The 17,065-nt window shown below is 36.7% G+C and overlaps 2 long non-coding RNA genes across 2 annotated transcripts in view; one reads left to right on the top strand and one right to left on the bottom strand.

Annotated features, from left to right (window-relative positions):
• Positions 1 to 17,065, bottom strand: part of LOC133215911 (uncharacterized) — a 77,292-nt gene that overhangs the window by 58,521 nt on the left and 1,706 nt on the right. The window lies entirely within an intron of this gene.
• LOC133215906 (uncharacterized) lies at positions 8,962 to 15,170 on the top strand. Its single transcript, XR_009726513.1, has 3 exons — positions 8,962 to 9,721; positions 12,470 to 12,599; positions 13,733 to 15,170. It is a non-coding gene; the product is annotated as an uncharacterized LOC133215906 (long non-coding RNA).

The raw sequence follows: 17,065 nt of genomic DNA, 5'->3' as shown, positions 1-17,065 counted from the left end.
GTGCTATGCCAAAATAACTTTAAACAGATGCTTAATGTCAAAGATATAATTTGCATCATTAGAATATAATTAGAATTAATACTGACACCTATGTGCTCACTTCCTACTAAATGTCTGTTTCCTTCCTACTGAATGTCTGCATTTTGGCTACATATATACTAACAAAGGGATGACTCCACAGAGACTAGATGTTTGAAAGAAGGAATTCTGCCGTAAAGGATTCAGCAGGAGGTATATCATCGGCTCTGACACACCAGCATGGTACCAGGGTGCTTATGTAAAACACTCAAGCCAGTATCATCACGCAAAATGAAGCTGTAATGACATTTCCATTACTTCTTTTTCACCGTCTTCCTCTTTCCCCCTCCTCCCCCCACCTTTTTTTTTCCCTTCAGGTTATATGTTACATGTAGATTGAAACTGACAGGTAGATAAGTGGCAAGGAAGAACTTTTAAATCAGTCAAGGTAAAAGAAAAGATTTTTTATGATTTCTTATTACATTTATCCTCAGTCATATACTGCTGTACTTTTTTTAACGTATTCTTGAGACTAATGCTTTCCTGCTCAGAGAGCTAAGACCTTCTCCTGTGCCTTTTATCATCTCTGGCTTTGATGGTGGTCACCTTCTTTTCTCTGACTTACATAATACTCATTCAAATACCGCTGCTATATAGATGATCTTCCTCCCTTGCCACTACAGTTAGGGTCACCCTTTAAATGAATCCTCCCTCATCATTTGCAGCACTAGAGGAGCTTGCTTCTTGTCCTCAGGTTTTCTCCTGATATTTTTTTTTGTCTTCTCTCAACTAACTACTCTTTGCTTTCATAACATCTTTGCTATGGAGATACACCTCCAACATTTTGGGTTTTTTTTTCTGATATTGTATAGTGAGCATACTATTTGAAACAGTGTCTTTCAACAGCCTGAAAACCTGCTTACTCCTCAATTGGTTTCATTCTCAAGACTTAGCTCCCACACCTCTAGGTATCTCCCTTAAGAGAAAATGATTTGTGATTGGGGAATTTGTTTTTTTAAATTTGGAATACGGTACGATGATTGTCCTGACATACATGTCTTAGGTTGACTCCACAATATTATTACTGTTTATTGCTTCTGTCACCTTTGATTTCCCCTTTTGTTGCAGCTTTCACTTGTTGAAGCTTGTCTTAATGTCAGACCCAGATCCTACAACTTACACATCTGCTTACCTTTAGTCATCTGCGTATTCCCATTGATTCCAGTGAGAATACACACGTACTTTAAATTAAGCACACGTGCAAGATTTCTGGAATTAAATAATGGGAAATAAAGTCTGGTTGCTGTTCTTTTTCCCAGCTTCAGCATCTAGCAACTTTTGCAGGTGGTTAAACCTGCAGAGATTTAAACCACATTGTTAATAAAGACAGTCGGCCCCAAATCAGTGAGATTTGAGAAAAGGTCTTGAGAATATTAAGAGAATTTTTTATAGCAATAATAGTGGTGTGAGCTTTCATAGCAAGGGTTGCTCCAAGACAGTAGAGCTGGCAACAACCCAACATTTTATTCTCTTTTCTCGAGGCAATACTCAGATCAGATACAGTTTTCCTCCCTTACGTAAATCCATACTGTCAAAAGTGTGGGGCAGGAGGGATAGAAGAAATAGCAGTTTGTAATTTCTGATGGGGAAGCACTCCACTGTTGCTGGGCTGTTTGTTAATTGGAAAGGACTGTTGTTTGTTAATTGTCCTGAATAACGTACACCAAAAGGACAGCACAAATTTTCGGGGAAAAAAAACAGGTGGAAAATTAGGCTCAAGAAACGTTTGTACTGTAAAGCTCAACTACAATATTATAACTTGGTTTTCTCTTTCTGTGTATTTAAACTGATATAACATGGGCTGGAAACAATTCAAATTTCAGTTTGCATTAAGTAGCATTGTAACTTTGTGTCAACTGAAACAAGAGATAGAATTATAAGTTATGGTATTCTAAATCACATGCCACATGATATTTAGAATTATTTGAATGAATTTAAACCATTAAAATAATTACAATTATTTGGATTTTTTCCCCCTGCTAATACAGGCTAGCAGTGGCAGAATAAAAGATGACAGAAAGTGAAAACTGTGGGATGAGAAAGTTGGGGCTGTTCAGCCTGGAGAAGAGAAGGTAGCGTGGAGACCTCATAGCAGCCTTCCAGTATCTGAAGGGGGCTTATAGGGATGCTGGGGAGGGACTCTTCATTAGGGACTGTAGTGACAGGACAAGGGGTAATGGGTTAAAACTTAAACAGGGGAAGTTTAGATTGGATATAAGGAGGAAATTCTTTACTGTTAGGGTGATGAGGCACTGGAATAGGTTGCCCAAGGAGGTTGTGAATGCTCCATCCCTGGCAGTGTTCAAGGCCAGGTTGAACGAGGCCTTGGGTGATATGGTTGAGTGTGAGATGTCCCTGCCTATGGCAGGGGGGTTGGAACTTGATGATCTTAAGGTCCTTTCCAACCCTAACTATTCTATGATTCTATGATAACCTACTAATAGTTTAATTTTAACATTTCAATCTTCCAGACGTTCAACTTTAAAAATATGGTTCAAGTTGTATGAAAGGTAAACAAAACCTTTCATTTCATGTTTCTTCTTAAACACAGGTCTCAAAATATTAACTTTCCCAAAGAAAGAAATTCTGGGATAGCACCATCTCTGCAGCAATGTGGCCAATATCTGCATTATTTATTTAGCCTGAGGAACCTCTACGAAGGAGCTGAAACAGGGGGACTCAGGGCCAGATGGGAGAAGATAATAGGTTAAGCCCTGCACTCATCTCATCCCTTGTGGCATTCCCCACTATAGCTCTTGTGCCTAGCAGCCAACCAAGGAGCCCCTGCAGCTCTGGTTTGCTCTTGGGCATAGAAATCCAAAAGACAGAGAATAAGAGATATAGAAAGAAAAAGAGAGAGAGCAACAAGTGTAATGTCATGTTTCCCACCATTGTCTCTGGAAAAAAAAAAGAAGCCCTTTCAGTCTCAATCTTTTGGCTGCACACAAGTGCATGAGGTGATCTCAGCCTTGGAAATGGGTAAATTAGATAAGCTAATTTATTTATCTCCTAACTTAGAACCGTTTTTGCTGATGTGTGGTATACCGGTTTTATTCCTGTAATCTATAATCTACTGGTAACATAATTCCTTTATGCTTTAGAAAAAATATTTCCTGGCCTCCTACCTTTGAGAAGTTAGTATAAAATATCTATGATCTATGTAATCTATCAGGTGAGAGCAATTACTTGACTATGTACAGAGATAACAGGTAGTACCCAAAAGTATTCTGCCGGTTTGGACAGTGTCTGGAGTCTACCTCTTCATAAAACTTATCTTTAGAAAGGCCTAAGAATCTTCCTTTGTAGCTTATCTAGAAACTGTCCATGAGCCAAGAGGTTCAAAGATGCAGTTAAAAGTGCATGGGAATTGTAAGGGTTGACAGAAAAAAAGCATCTTGCCCCCGGTTAAGTGTACTTGGGAGTCTTATTTAACCTTCACTCCAGCCATCTGCACACAATTTTATGTTATTATTTACAACATGATGGAATTGAAATGTGAATTTGCCATAGCAACCCAGGCTTCAAATGGGGCATATGCTGCTTTCCAAAATTACAGCACCTCCTTAAAAAGGAGTAGAGAATAGGGCTCTGTGTAATCTGAACTCTTGCAAAATGTTATTAGCAAAACATGGCTTTAATAAACAACACATTTTCCCCAATTCTTGGAGTACATTTAATGAGGAAAGTTTGCAATTAGAAAAAATCATATATATTTAAAAATATATTGATATACAAAAAATGAGTTATTTCAGTTTAATCCATTTTTGAAGAAAAAAATTAGATGGGGGATACAGAGCTGGCAATGTTAAGACCAAGGCCCCGAGGGACATTTACATGATGTGGGTGAGGATTTCTGTGCTATTGCCTTCTCATTTCACTGTAAGAAAAACAAAACAGTGACAGGTCATACATTCATTCATGCATTTTATTCTTTCCATTTAATCATTCCTTTTGCCAGAAAAATAATGGAGCATCCAGCAGATGACATAACTGTACATAAATAAATATTTATTCAAATCCCCTACTTGCAGTCACTTCCCACTAACAAAATACCAGAGTCAGCTGGGTTTCTGGAAAGCAGAATGTGTCCAGAAATTTTGCTAGGTTATGCAGAATTATGCTTGTTTAACTGAGCCTTTGAAAGTCTTATATGATTATAAATGTGTAAATTTGTGTGTGTGTGTATGTACCTGTGTGTTTGTATTTATTCATATTGTGTAATACAAAACATTTGGACTTGCACATCCATTTCACATTTTCTCAGCAGGTAGACTTTACTAACAAGATTTATCTTAAGTATAAGCATACATAAAGTTTGTTGTGGATATCAATTTTATATAAGTGACGTGATCCTTTTTTTAAGCAGAGTTTGAAGAGATTCAGCCATGTGTATGTATGGCATGAGAAAAGAGCTATACAAAATGAGCAACCTTCTCACCCTCTTTACAAATTATTTCTTCTGATCAAAGTGACAATGAAAATGAGGCAAATCACAGCTATTTGTTACCATTTTTTAAAGCAAGTGAAGAACCCAAGTCCTGCAAACAAGTGCTGTAACAGGTGAGATAGCCCCTGTCTCTCCACTTATACATATGATTAGAAATTTGTCTTCGATGAGATAAATGGGAGCTTCTGCACCTTACAGTGAAGCTTTCTTTCAGAATGCAGGCCAGTGTAAAAGATAGAAGAAACGCGGGACACAGTGGCTACCAGATTTACTTCTATGCGTGTCTAGTATCTGAGCTACTAGTCTAGGCTCTGGGGAAATGCAGCGTCAGAGCTTTAAAGGCCTAGGTGGGACTTATTTTGGACCTGCTTTTTTATGTGATGCAAGTTGCACCAGAAGTCTTTAGTAGCAATGGGCAATGCTTGAATGAGGCTCAGAAGAGCTGACTCCTATTCCTTGTACAGGTTGGCACAGTAAACTCATTGTGAACACCTAGTTGGATCAGCTCATCCACTTTCAGACTTTGTTCATTATAAACAGAGATGTGGGAATCAGGACACAGAGTTTTTGCATCTATTCTTGTCTTTTCCACTTTATTGCTAGTTTTCTCCTTCGGGATATTACAAGAAAATATTAGAACATGCTTCAGCCTCAAATATAAGCTTTCCATTAACTGAACATTTCATAGGACAAAAGTACATCCTATAGATTGGCTTATTTCCACTATCCTATTTTAGATTCTTGCAAGTAAGTTAATGAAAACCACAGCAGGTTTGAATTGTGTTTTCCTTTTTAATCTAAAGATATTATTTGTTTTGGCTTAAAGGGAATTGTGAGAAAGACTGATATACTCAAAGTGAACACATTTAAGTGCTTTCTGAGGACAGCAAATGAACCTTAGCAGTGAGATCCTGCTGTCTGTGAGGCTAAAATTGCAATGTGCTTTACTGGGATGTAAGTATAGGGATGTAAAACTAGGTACATGTCTAAATATGTGTAATCCAAAATGATATCCAGTCAGAAATAGCTAATGTGCAAGGAAAAAAATTATTCTCAAAATTTAAAGGAATTGGATTATACTCTTATCCAAGATTTCTAGTGACATCATACACCATGAAACAATAAAATCTAATAAAGTTTGTTCACTTCAACAGAAGTTTTAAAGTACGTTCAGAAAGACCTTCCCTCTGATCACTGCTGCCTGATTTCAGCTTCAAAATCCTAAATCTGACAGTAATTCACTTCTTCAGCCATACCAATCCTCAGCAATATTTTATGTAGAGCATTCCCTGTATTCCCTGGGAAATACCAGAATCTGATTCAAGTCCTGACGTTAAGTTTCCAGGACAATAATGAAGTTAGATCCTAGCTAGCTAGGAACATTGCACATTTGATTTCAGAGCTCCACAATGCCATGGCTACAGGCAGTATAATTTCATAGTTCTCAGACTATGTGAAGCTCAGGAGTTACTCAGAAACACATATAAACAGCAATTCCTGGAGGTAAAGTGAAATATCTAATAGTTGTATGTATCAAAGTTTGTCTTCTCTAAAAGAGTTGACATTATAGAAATATGCTTCTGATACCTGCCATGGTCTTTTTCAGGGAATCTGTGTGGTGTAAGTATTAAAAGAAATGTTCCATTCTTAACCTTATGCAAAGGCAGAGTCTTTTTTTGGCCTTGGTCTTCACAGAGTAAATTCATTAGTCTGAACTGTGTTTTTATCAATGCTAAAAGTCAGGGGAAAAAAAGCCAGGACTGAATCCCATGCCTTGTTGAGCTGTTTGGAAAAATTTGCTTGCCTATATTTCAAGTTCCCTGGGACAAAGTCTGCCTTTCCAGCAGTTTCAGTCTGTGTACAAGACAATAGAAACAGTGCTGGAACACAATAAATGCTTAACAATATTAACAGTGCCAGTGGATGCTGTTTCTTGTCCATGGAGTTGCAAAGCATGTCCAGATACTACAATGATGCATATCTTGTAAATGCATATGATAAACAGGTAATAAAGGTTGAATTAAACAAGTCAATGTTTTTGGCCCTGTTGCTGGCTGGCAGTTAGGGAGTGTAGGTGAAATAAACCATAAACCAATTAGCACCGATTTGCACTCTATGCTTTCCAGGGAGCTCCAAGATGTTGACTCTCACTTCCAAGAATGATCCCTCTGGAGCAGCATTCAAAGCACTGACAGGTTGATGCAGTAAAACCTTTACGCATAATGCCCAAACTTTTTATGATTTGCCAATTCATCTCATTTTGGGAGCTGTCAGTTCAGCCCTTTCCCTGAAATGTAAAGAAATGCTTTTTAAATGTTGGTTGGTAGTGGGGTTTTTGGTTTAGTTTGATCTTTTTTTTCTTTTTTTTTTTTTATTGCAGAAATATGGCCAGCTCCACACAAAACTCAGGCACAGCCTTATTGGGTACCTAAAAGGAGATATAGGCCTTCCTCCTAATTTATCATCATGTTTATCTATATATCTAATGATGTTCCATGTCTCAGGCACTGCATGGACCATCCTCTAAGATCAATGGTACAATGGTAAAATGCTATTTAATGCTATTCAGTTATATAAAACAGTTTATTAGAAAACACCAATAAAGCAGGGTAAAACATACTTGCCTGCGCCAAAAGATTTCCTGTTTCTTAACTCTCTATATTTCAAGTCTCCTCTGTAATAACATTTCTCTATTACTTATTCTGAAATTATAGATGACAAGGTTTTAAAAGGCATAGCAATACTTACTTAGAGGTGAACACAGGTGCTTTCATTAAGACATGATGCACTTGATAATAGAATTTATTAATGCTTCTCTGGAGGTTAAAAGATCCTGTGATGGAAGGTTTAATGACAATTTAAGGCATGATAGTCATTTGGTAGTATTCCTTCTTTTCCTGGTTTCTTTGAATTGCAGCACATACAGGCCTATTTGAAATAAAAAGTAGGGGTAGTTCTGATAACGCAATGTGCCTTTCTTCTAGGATTAGGCATTGATGGGTAGGAGGCTGTTACACTAAAGGAAGCTAGAAGACAGCAGAATGAAACCTAAGACAGAAAGGAAGTTCTTTGTGCTAAATGATCAAAACTAAGGCACTTTGCCAAGGCATGTGTGCATGATAGCACACTGCCTACTTGGGTGAAGAAATTCCCCCCAGGTTCTACTTTTTGTACACTGACAGATCAGCTCTGAGCCATCAGTTATCTGCAGCAGCGTGTCCAGGACCACTGCTGTCAAACATGCAGTAAAACCTGCTGCCCACTGAGGCCCATTTGACAATCTGGACTCTGGCTTCTCCCGGAATTACATATTTGCATGTGTGTGACACAACAGACGGAATTATAATAAGCGAGGAGTTCAAAACTTGGCACCAGTGCCTGTCCTTTTTCCAAAGTCAAGTGTAAAGTCTTAGGGCCTTATTAATGAAAAATCCATCCCATGGCTAGATCACAGAAAAAGGAGGGCCTCAAATCGTGAGCAGGATCTGTTATAAAAGCCATGTGTTCATGTAAAAATATGACGGAATATGGGCACAGAAAGTTACATGTGGATTTCACCAGATGCATAGGGATTCCTGGTATGCACATAAAATTTATGGTGTACTTAGAGACACAATGCAAAGGGTCAGGAGCCTGTAAATACGTTTCCTTGCTGCATAAAGTAGGGTGATAAACAACGACATGTCAAAATCCCTGAAAATCAAGGTTGAGGCCAAAATACAGTTTGAAGTGGAACAGCTGAAAATGACTGTCCGTACATGGACAGTAGAACTAAAGAACTCAGCAAATTCTGAAAGATAAAACACACTCTAGCCAGTCTTATTTTTCTTTGTCTTGTCTAACGTTTTTGTTTCTAAAGAGTGAAACTGATTACTCTTGTTTGACATATCAACCATGTTCCCCGAGCAACCTGGGGACCTAGTAATAGCTTATGCTTATCTGGGGTTTTAACATAGACTGCAGGAGTAGTTATCACCTGTTATTTTTAAAAGGACAGTTAAGCAGTCCTAAAATACGACTTCATACTAGGAGTATGTTATTGTTCTCAGGAAAAGAAGCTGTTTGTTTCCCAGTGATCTCAGCAAGTTTAACATACACACTTTTTTCTTTCTATTGTTTTAATCAAAGAGTTCAGTAAAAAATAAGAAGAATTTTTTACCAGAAAATATCACTGTATTAATACCTCTAGCTTTAGGCAGCTTATGCAAAGCACACTATGCTCCCTTTTGTAATGTTTCATTTCCACCATATCTCTGCTCACTCTTGCATGGACAGCTTAGGCTGGTTTGTTGGGGTTTTTTTGGGTTTTCTTTTTTGTTTGTTTTTTTTATTTTGGTTGGATGGCTGGTTTGTTTGGTTGGGGGGTGTGTGTGTGTATGTGTGCGTGTTTTGTTGTTTTGTTTTGTTGTGGGGGGGTGATGTTGGTTTTGTTTGTTTGTTTATTTTAATAACAAGGCAAGCTGGGTTTATGCTGCTCCAACTTGTGTTTGTTGCCTAACCTGCTCAGGTTCCTTTCTCTCATACCTGCATGTGTGCAGACTTTGCCTACTGTTAATTCCAGTGTTATAGGCTTTGTAAAAGACACAATGCAGAAGTTATGAGAGGATTCTCTGAGTAAGAGATCTGAAGCTACTTTTGTAAGGCTGCTTTCAGAAGAGTCCTTCCTCCTTAGCATATGCATCATCTGACTGCCAGGGAAGGCATGGAGTGAGGCCAGAGCATACAGTCCTTTGGGTAATTCTGGATAAGAGCTTTGCTCTTTCGCCTACATGAATTTTCTGTAATTTATGCCATCCCAGATCTTCTAAATTACCTCTAAAGCAGCTCCATCCTCTTTGGTATTGATTCTCATTAAAAAGCAGGAAACATGAGCCATTGTGACTGAATACTAATTTTTCTCACCAGTGAAAACCTCAGCTATAGAACTTTCATGTTCTATACATAAACCACTCAAAGTGACCACAGCTTTTGGGTTTTTTACAGTTTAAGCATGGCATGGCAGCTGGAGGAAATATTAAGCCAGCCGATTCATGCAAGGACATCCAGGGTTTACACAGGGCATGGATCTTCAGCACTGTTGATGGTGTTTCAACTTTAAACATGACCACAACAAGAAATTTCAGCTCCAGAAGCAGAGATTCATATTATGTCATGACAGAAATGCTGCCTACCTGCGTCACCAAACAAACACTGCTAGTAAGCATCACTTTAATGCTCACAGAGTAAGTTTTGTCAAAGTATAATGGCCTTTAACAAAAGAAAACAGGAATTAAAGCACCTTTGCTCACATTCTACTTTCACACTACCAGGATCTTTAAGCAGAATACGTGCAGGGTGGTGGGTCTTGGGAACTTAGAAATGGAGGGGAGTAGAAACAGTTGTCATAGTTATTGTCTTCCATATACCTTAAGAGTTCATTAAGCGGTCTATTAATTGCTAGTCGCAGTATAACACCGGCAAGGGAGTGAAAAATAGTCAGTCTGATTTTACAGTCAACAAAGACGAGAAAAATAAACACTACTAAAGCTGTAAATAAGCACAAAAGTTTCAAAAACATACGTTTCCAAGGGAACAGAAGGTTTCATTAAAATTATGGCTTTACCTCTAGAAAAGAATTTTGTTAGAGGACACGTGGTTGTCATAAAAATTGAGCAGATTAGGAAAAATCACAGTATTGTCTGTTACAAAGCAGGAATAATCCTGTCCAATACCTCCTAGAGCATCCCAACTGGCAGATTTAATTTAACAAACTAGGGCAATAAATACACTGTATAACCACATGATGTATGTGTTATATTACCATACATATATAAAATGCTGTAAATATGGAGTTTTTTTTGCATAGTATTGCTTATGAGAAAACCACTCCATCCTCTGGAAAGATTTATCATTGAAAAGACAAGAAAGGTTACAACTAATGTGCATAGATTGACATAAAGTCCGATTCTGCAAGATGCTGCAGAGCTTTCTTACTGCTATCACTAGGACTGCAAATTCCTTGAAATAGTCACTTAAGCATTTTGCAGAGATAAAAGTTCCTTACAACCTTAACATTTTTAGAAAGAGAAATGAGTCTGTATTTCCATGGACAGAGGGCTCAGACAACATAGCTAATGCTGTTTAGGGTTTATATGGGACAGCAGGATAGATGAGTTCCCTTTATACATCACTCAGTTACAAAAAATGTAATTATGAAAGGGTTCCCTCTGTCCTGTCCTGCATAGGAGATAGAGAAGAGTGAGGAGGAGATGACATTTGGGGTTTCTGTTAAATACGGTTGAAAGTTGGTTGGAAAATGACTACTTTTGTGTGCATTAAAGAATATGTGTACAGCTATGTCCTTTTTTCCCTTAGATACTAGGTAGGTGTTAACAAAGCAGCTAAACAATGTATGAAATTGGTTTCGTCTGGTTTTAGTTTTGACATCCACAAGGTCTGCATGTTCTGCTCTGTAAGCTGTGGAGTTTTAGCTGTGACTCTCAGTACAACATACACTTCTGTGCTGAAAACCAAATACTGTACTGTTGCCAGGAGATCCTAAGTAAAAAAACAAAACAAACCAAATAAATCGACTGTGCTAAAAAACAACAACAACAAAACAAAGAACACTCTTGCCACCTTGCAAAACAAAATCCTTCAGGCATGATTTATTAGTAAAACCAGCTACGGACAGTTGATAGTGTACATCTGGATCTAATGAACAAATGCGCAGGCCAAATCAAATTTTTTTTTCCCAGGGTTTAAATGAAGTAATTCATCTGTATTTTAACAAAAGTTTTTATTTACACATGAAGAGGTGGGCAGCCATTCAATCAGTCATGATTGAAATTGTTCAGTCAGTTAAAGTGGTCGGTATTTTTGTGTTACCTTGAAAAAACAGAGGACAGCATGCGTGTGCCATTTTGCCATGAGGAAATGTATGTCTCTACCTACAAAATGTTTCATATATATAAATCTGCATACAAATATTTATGAATCTATTGTACACAGAGAAAGTAATTCACTTACATTAACATGAAACTTCACAATGAATTAGGATCATAAATAACAGGAAGTGTATGTAGAACAAAAAGGCTGGAATGTTCTCGTGCAGCTCTACAGCCTTCTGGGCAGAAAAGCTCATTTTGAAAGCAGATGCTCCTGTGTACCGTAACAGAATTTCAGTTTAAGTTTTTGAGTGTATGGTCACTGCTTTCAGCTGGCGGCGAAGGTTTTTAGCAATGCCTCCCATCATTAATTTCCCAGGTTTTGTTGCACATGCATCAGCAGAAATGGGAGGACCCAAGGTTAAGGACAAAAGCTCAGTAAGAATTTCTCTCTGGCACGTATATAATAGCTCAGTACCTCTAATCAATGCAGGGAGGCGCACCGAAGCCCATAGAACTACTGACATGTTTAAAGTAAAACACATGTGTGACTGCCTGTAGAAATGGAGTCCATGATTTTAATTCTCTTTAACAGTGGCTTAACTCTTAATATCGTACAGCTAGCAGGCTGCTTTTCTTTTACTCCTTTTTTTCTTGGAAGCATGCCACAATTCTTTTAAAGGAGCTTTTGACTTAGTCTAACATCACTGCTAAGTAGCACAGCAGAATATCAGGCACTGTTGTGGAGTTTTTTCAATTAATTTAGGATTTGCAGTTAAATATAGGTGAGAGAGTTTAACATATGAATAATCCATACACCATTAAACAGCAAAACTTTGGGGGAGAGGAGGTCTTGAAGTAAAAAACCAAAATCAACAAAATGTCTCAAACATATGCCAAACGTTTACAGGATTGTTAGCAGTCAATGGCTGAAGCAAAGCTGAACAACTGCAAATAAAGCAAGTTTAGCTGATGGTTTATTTAAATAATCAAATAATGACTTTGACTTCTTCAAAGGTTTTACTGACTTTGTTAGAGCCTCACGCTCTTTTCTGTTTCTGAACATCTTCTGCAACAGGTGACCAATGATCTCTGAAGAAGATGGATTAGTAATTTTCTTCTTCTCACTCTGGAATTTAAACTGATACATTTTTTCATGCAAGGAATTCAGCTAGAGATTGCAACCGTACAGAAAAAATAAATCTTAGGTGAGATATATTTGTGTGGATAACTGGTATGGCTCTTCTTCTCATATTTTAGTTTAAAACTAAATCAGATGTGACAATAATGGAAACTGGAAAAAGTGTCATAATAATGAGATATTTATATCCAACTACTTAAAAATCTAACCAGACTAAATATTGACTTCACTGACTATTAATTCTAAACGTTGTCCAGTGTGGCACACAAACCCAAGAATTATTCAGCAGTCTAATAAGGGGAATGGGCTGCATGCCTCTAGTGGCCTTTCTCTGCGAGCCAGTAGTTAAAATTAATCAAAATTTGGTATTTAGTTTTGTTCATAATATATTGTCTGATCTTGGCTAGTGCCCATTAGCTATTTTTTTATATGTAGTTTTTATACGGCAGGTTTTATACTGTATTGGAAAAGCCCAAAGTCTAGCTTTCCATGTTCCCAAATAGAAAGCTGTAAACATGAGTGGTATCTAAGAGGAACTACTACCATTCAAACTACTTTGGTTAGAAAAGCCTTTCTTCTTCCCAGAATGACATTCTACAGAATTACTTTAAGTTACACTAATTCCTTTATTGTATATCTTAGTGAGATACAAATATATAAGGTATATGAACTATCAGATTCACTTCCTATTTAAAGTACATGAAAGTACTAAAACACTGTAATAAGTAGGATAGTTTAACTGCTTCCAGCCACTGATTAGGGATCTGATTATCATAGGTGCTCTCATGAAAGTTGAGTGAATGCCTACAAGTATTTAGCTTACAATTACAGCATTTTATAATCATGACTCTTTTTTAATAGAAAGAAGTAATCAATTATTTTATAGATGAAGGGACTCAGATTTTCTTCTTGATTTCTTTTCTTTTTTTTTTTTTTTTTTTTATTAACCAGCACTACCATAATTTTCAGCTTTGAATGGTCTTTTTTGAAGGACTAAATTAAGAATGGCAGGTATTTTAGTGGGGGCTCAACTAATTGTATATCTGGAGATGTAATGAAGCTCAGAAATATTTCTCTCCTCTGGGAGATGAGAGTACTGGCTAATACAATAGCTTATTTCTTTCATGGTTGACAGTTGGAGGGCTTTTTAAAAAAATGGCAGGAAATTCAGAGCTTTTCTTTGTATTCCTTTCCTTTCAGTATGCCAGATGCCCTGGTAGCAGAGAGCCTTTGAAACCTTCTCCTGTTTCTTCGACACCTGATGGCAATTGTTCGACTGGAGATTTACAGCTGACCTGAGACTCAAACAGCTGAAGTTATGGAAGCTTGAAATGGTGCTGGATTCACTGGAGTGACAGTGTTACCATCATCCAATGGCTGCTGATCAGTGAAATGCGATGGTAATTTCTGCATTCCAGTGGTCAAATGTTCCTACCATCAAAACCACCAACACATCCCAAAGAAAAAGCTATTTAGAGGCCTTATCTTCTGGCCACATTTGCATACATTTCAGCTCTAACCACATCAGTCACATTACTAGCTTTAACAGAATATCTCTGGTGATAGTTTATTCCAGGTTACAAAAGCTTGGAAGAGATAATTAACAAGGCCTTCATGCTGTGAGTTATTATGTGTGTGATAAAAGTTCCCTGATGCAATAGCAGTTAAAAAGGAAAACTTATTCCAGGGATAAAGCTAGTTCAACACCTGAAAAATATTTTCAAACTGTAAAATACTCTCTCAGTAGTGATTTCTTCTCTCATTTGTCTTGTAATTAGTATTATCCCCAGTGTCCCTATTCAGATGTGAATATGTACTGATAGTAATTCCCACATCTGTAAGATCAGGCTTTATGTGGAAAGGGGAAAATCCTTTGGCAGGAAATGTCTTTTTTTTTTTTTTTCCTTAAACAAAAGAGGATGGCAGTACTATACTTTCAAAACCAATCCCTGGCAAAGATGGAGTATAATTTCTTTTGTGAAACACTAATATGTAATAAGCTAGGAAAAAAGAGATTAAGGATGTTTTTTAAGAATGTATATTGTGGCTTGAATTATCTTCTTGAAATTATTAAAATACTCTTAAAAGTAATTTAGTCTGGATTATTTTAACAGAACAACATTATCTAACAGTAACAGACTATCAGGATCTTGCTCATAGCGTAGTAAATCATGCAGAGGCATATTCAGGTGTGTATACAGTTATACATTTACCAAACATTTATAATTTCATACTATTCTTTTATATTTACATTTCTAACACAGCGCAATATCCAGTTTACAGGAATCCTACTAAGACTACTGAGAAAGAACCTCTGCTTAGGAAAATACCTAAAAGGACATTACCTAAAACTAGCTTGGCAACCTACTTTTCAGGCTGAAAAGAACATGTTGCAAACATGAGTCGAAAGACCACACAGTTCTCTTTAAAACCAAGAGGAGTTATTTAGATACTAAGTTGTGTAAATCTTGTAAATAAACAAACTGAAATTTCATTGGTATCCTTTATTTGTATAATACGACCTTTTACGCAGGTGGGTTGCTATTTACCTTCCTAACTTACTATCAGTCACATATTATAAAGACAGTCTTGCCACCCTCACACCCTTGGCCTGTGTGTTTCCAAGCAAAAGGTGCTATGAAAATTCCTGAAACTAATATTTACCAGAAATCCTTTTAAAGAGACAGAGGTAAAATTATTACATATTACAACTGAAAAAGTCTATCAAATGAAGCAGACATTCTGTTTCTGCACTTAGGATAGTTCATTACAGTATTTTCAGTATTGCCTAGCCTTTGGGTAAATAATGTCTTGGAAATATAGTAGAATGTTCTAGCAGAATCCTGTAAGTAAAAGTTGTCTATGTTGTGGTTTTAGTTTGGTTTTGGGTTTTTGGTGTGTGGCATTTTGTTTTGGGTGGTTTTTTTTCAGTAAGACCCCCACCCAAAACTTTAAAAGTTATTTGTGGTTTAAAACTTTTTACAGTTTATCAAGTTACATTGAGAAGAATGTTTTTACTGCTATTTCATGAGTCTATAATGCAGAGTTTTATAAGATAATTTTGAACTAAAGCATCTTCAATAAAACATAAAATAATGACTTTGTGGGAGAAAAAAAAACCATAAGCAATAGCTACTTCTGTAATGCTTGTGAACAGGTCTAACATATAAATGTGTACATAGTCATGACCAGCCAATAAAACTGAGCCTCTTTTTCATGATCACTGTTGCTTTTTAATAGGTTTTGACTCATGCTTTCTTCCTTCACTTCTAAGAGGCTAGGAGCTTTCACTGTAATAACTGCTTTTAGAAAAATAGCAATACAAAATATTTTTTCAGGTTAAAACTAATACAGATTTCAATCTAAACAGGTTTAGCCAAACACTTTACATGATGAGATTAATATAAAAAATGGTAGAATTGTTTTAAAGATAATTTTAAAATCATCCCTGCTTGTAAATTTAACTCAACATTTGCATTTCAGTCATAAAACTGCATCCTGAAGAAAATCCTTTGCAATTTTCCAAACAGAAACAGATTACTACATTTTAGTTTGTATTATTTTAAAAGTATTGTAAGTTTCACAGTGGTGATTTTACATCAGATATTTTCAAACCTGTGTTAAGAAGTAGTCCTTTTGGCATCAGGCAAGTGATGTTCTAAAGCGTCAGTTTGCTTGTGCTTGCAGGAACTGGCACAGCTCTTCTCTTTAACAGGGTCTATACTACATTACAGTAAATGAAAATTTAGCTCTTCATTTCATTAAATAGACAACTCAGAAAAATTATAGCCCCCCCCAAAAGAATGATAACTATGTGTCATTTTAAAACACAGCACTAACTTGCCAGCTCAAAGCAGATGTAGCAATGCAGGCAGAAACATTTATTAGCATTTGTATATCTAGAAAGGCAGGCATTTGTGTCTGTCAGGACTCTGAGTAGCTCCTCACCCCTAAGTATCTAAATACTGGTTTTAAATGAATGCTTCTATGTTTAAACCATGTGAATCTTAATGTCCAGGTCCAAGTACATGAATGGACTCAACAGTAAACCTATACCATAAAACCAAGACAGCTCAGGCTGGAGCTGCTTAATGAAGCACTGAGAAAGAGCTTCCGCAATGAAGTGGGATGAAGTGGGGGCTTTCATAGGTCTTCTTTCTTTATTATTCATGTTTCATGATTGGCTTCCCAAATCATGGAGTGCATTTGTGACATATGAAGCAGCTCCAAGAGGAATTATGAAATACCTGAACTGCAGTTATGAATTTAGTTAAACCCCAAATGATCTATACACATGAAAGATTTCTCTGAAAACTAGTCTCATTTCAGGATTCATGCAAACAAATTGAATTAGCATACATCATTACAAGTAAAGCTGTGACAATTACTCATTCAAGAATCTATTGAAACAATTTGTGACTAATATTTCCAATTAGTTGCTCAGCTACAGTCATAACAGTTCCAACTGCTTAGATTGCTTAAAATTTATTACGTTAATAATGCTAAAGACTACATTTAAATATTCACTTAATA

Source organism: Neopsephotus bourkii, unplaced genomic scaffold, assembly GCF_033783945.1.
Source record: "Neopsephotus bourkii isolate Nb327-2 ecotype Australia unplaced genomic scaffold, CSIRO-AGI_Nbou_v1 NB_107, whole genome shotgun sequence".
Taxonomy (NCBI): domain Eukaryota; kingdom Metazoa; phylum Chordata; class Aves; order Psittaciformes; family Psittacidae; genus Neopsephotus; species Neopsephotus bourkii.
This window is presented reverse-complemented; position numbering and strand designations above follow the sequence as displayed.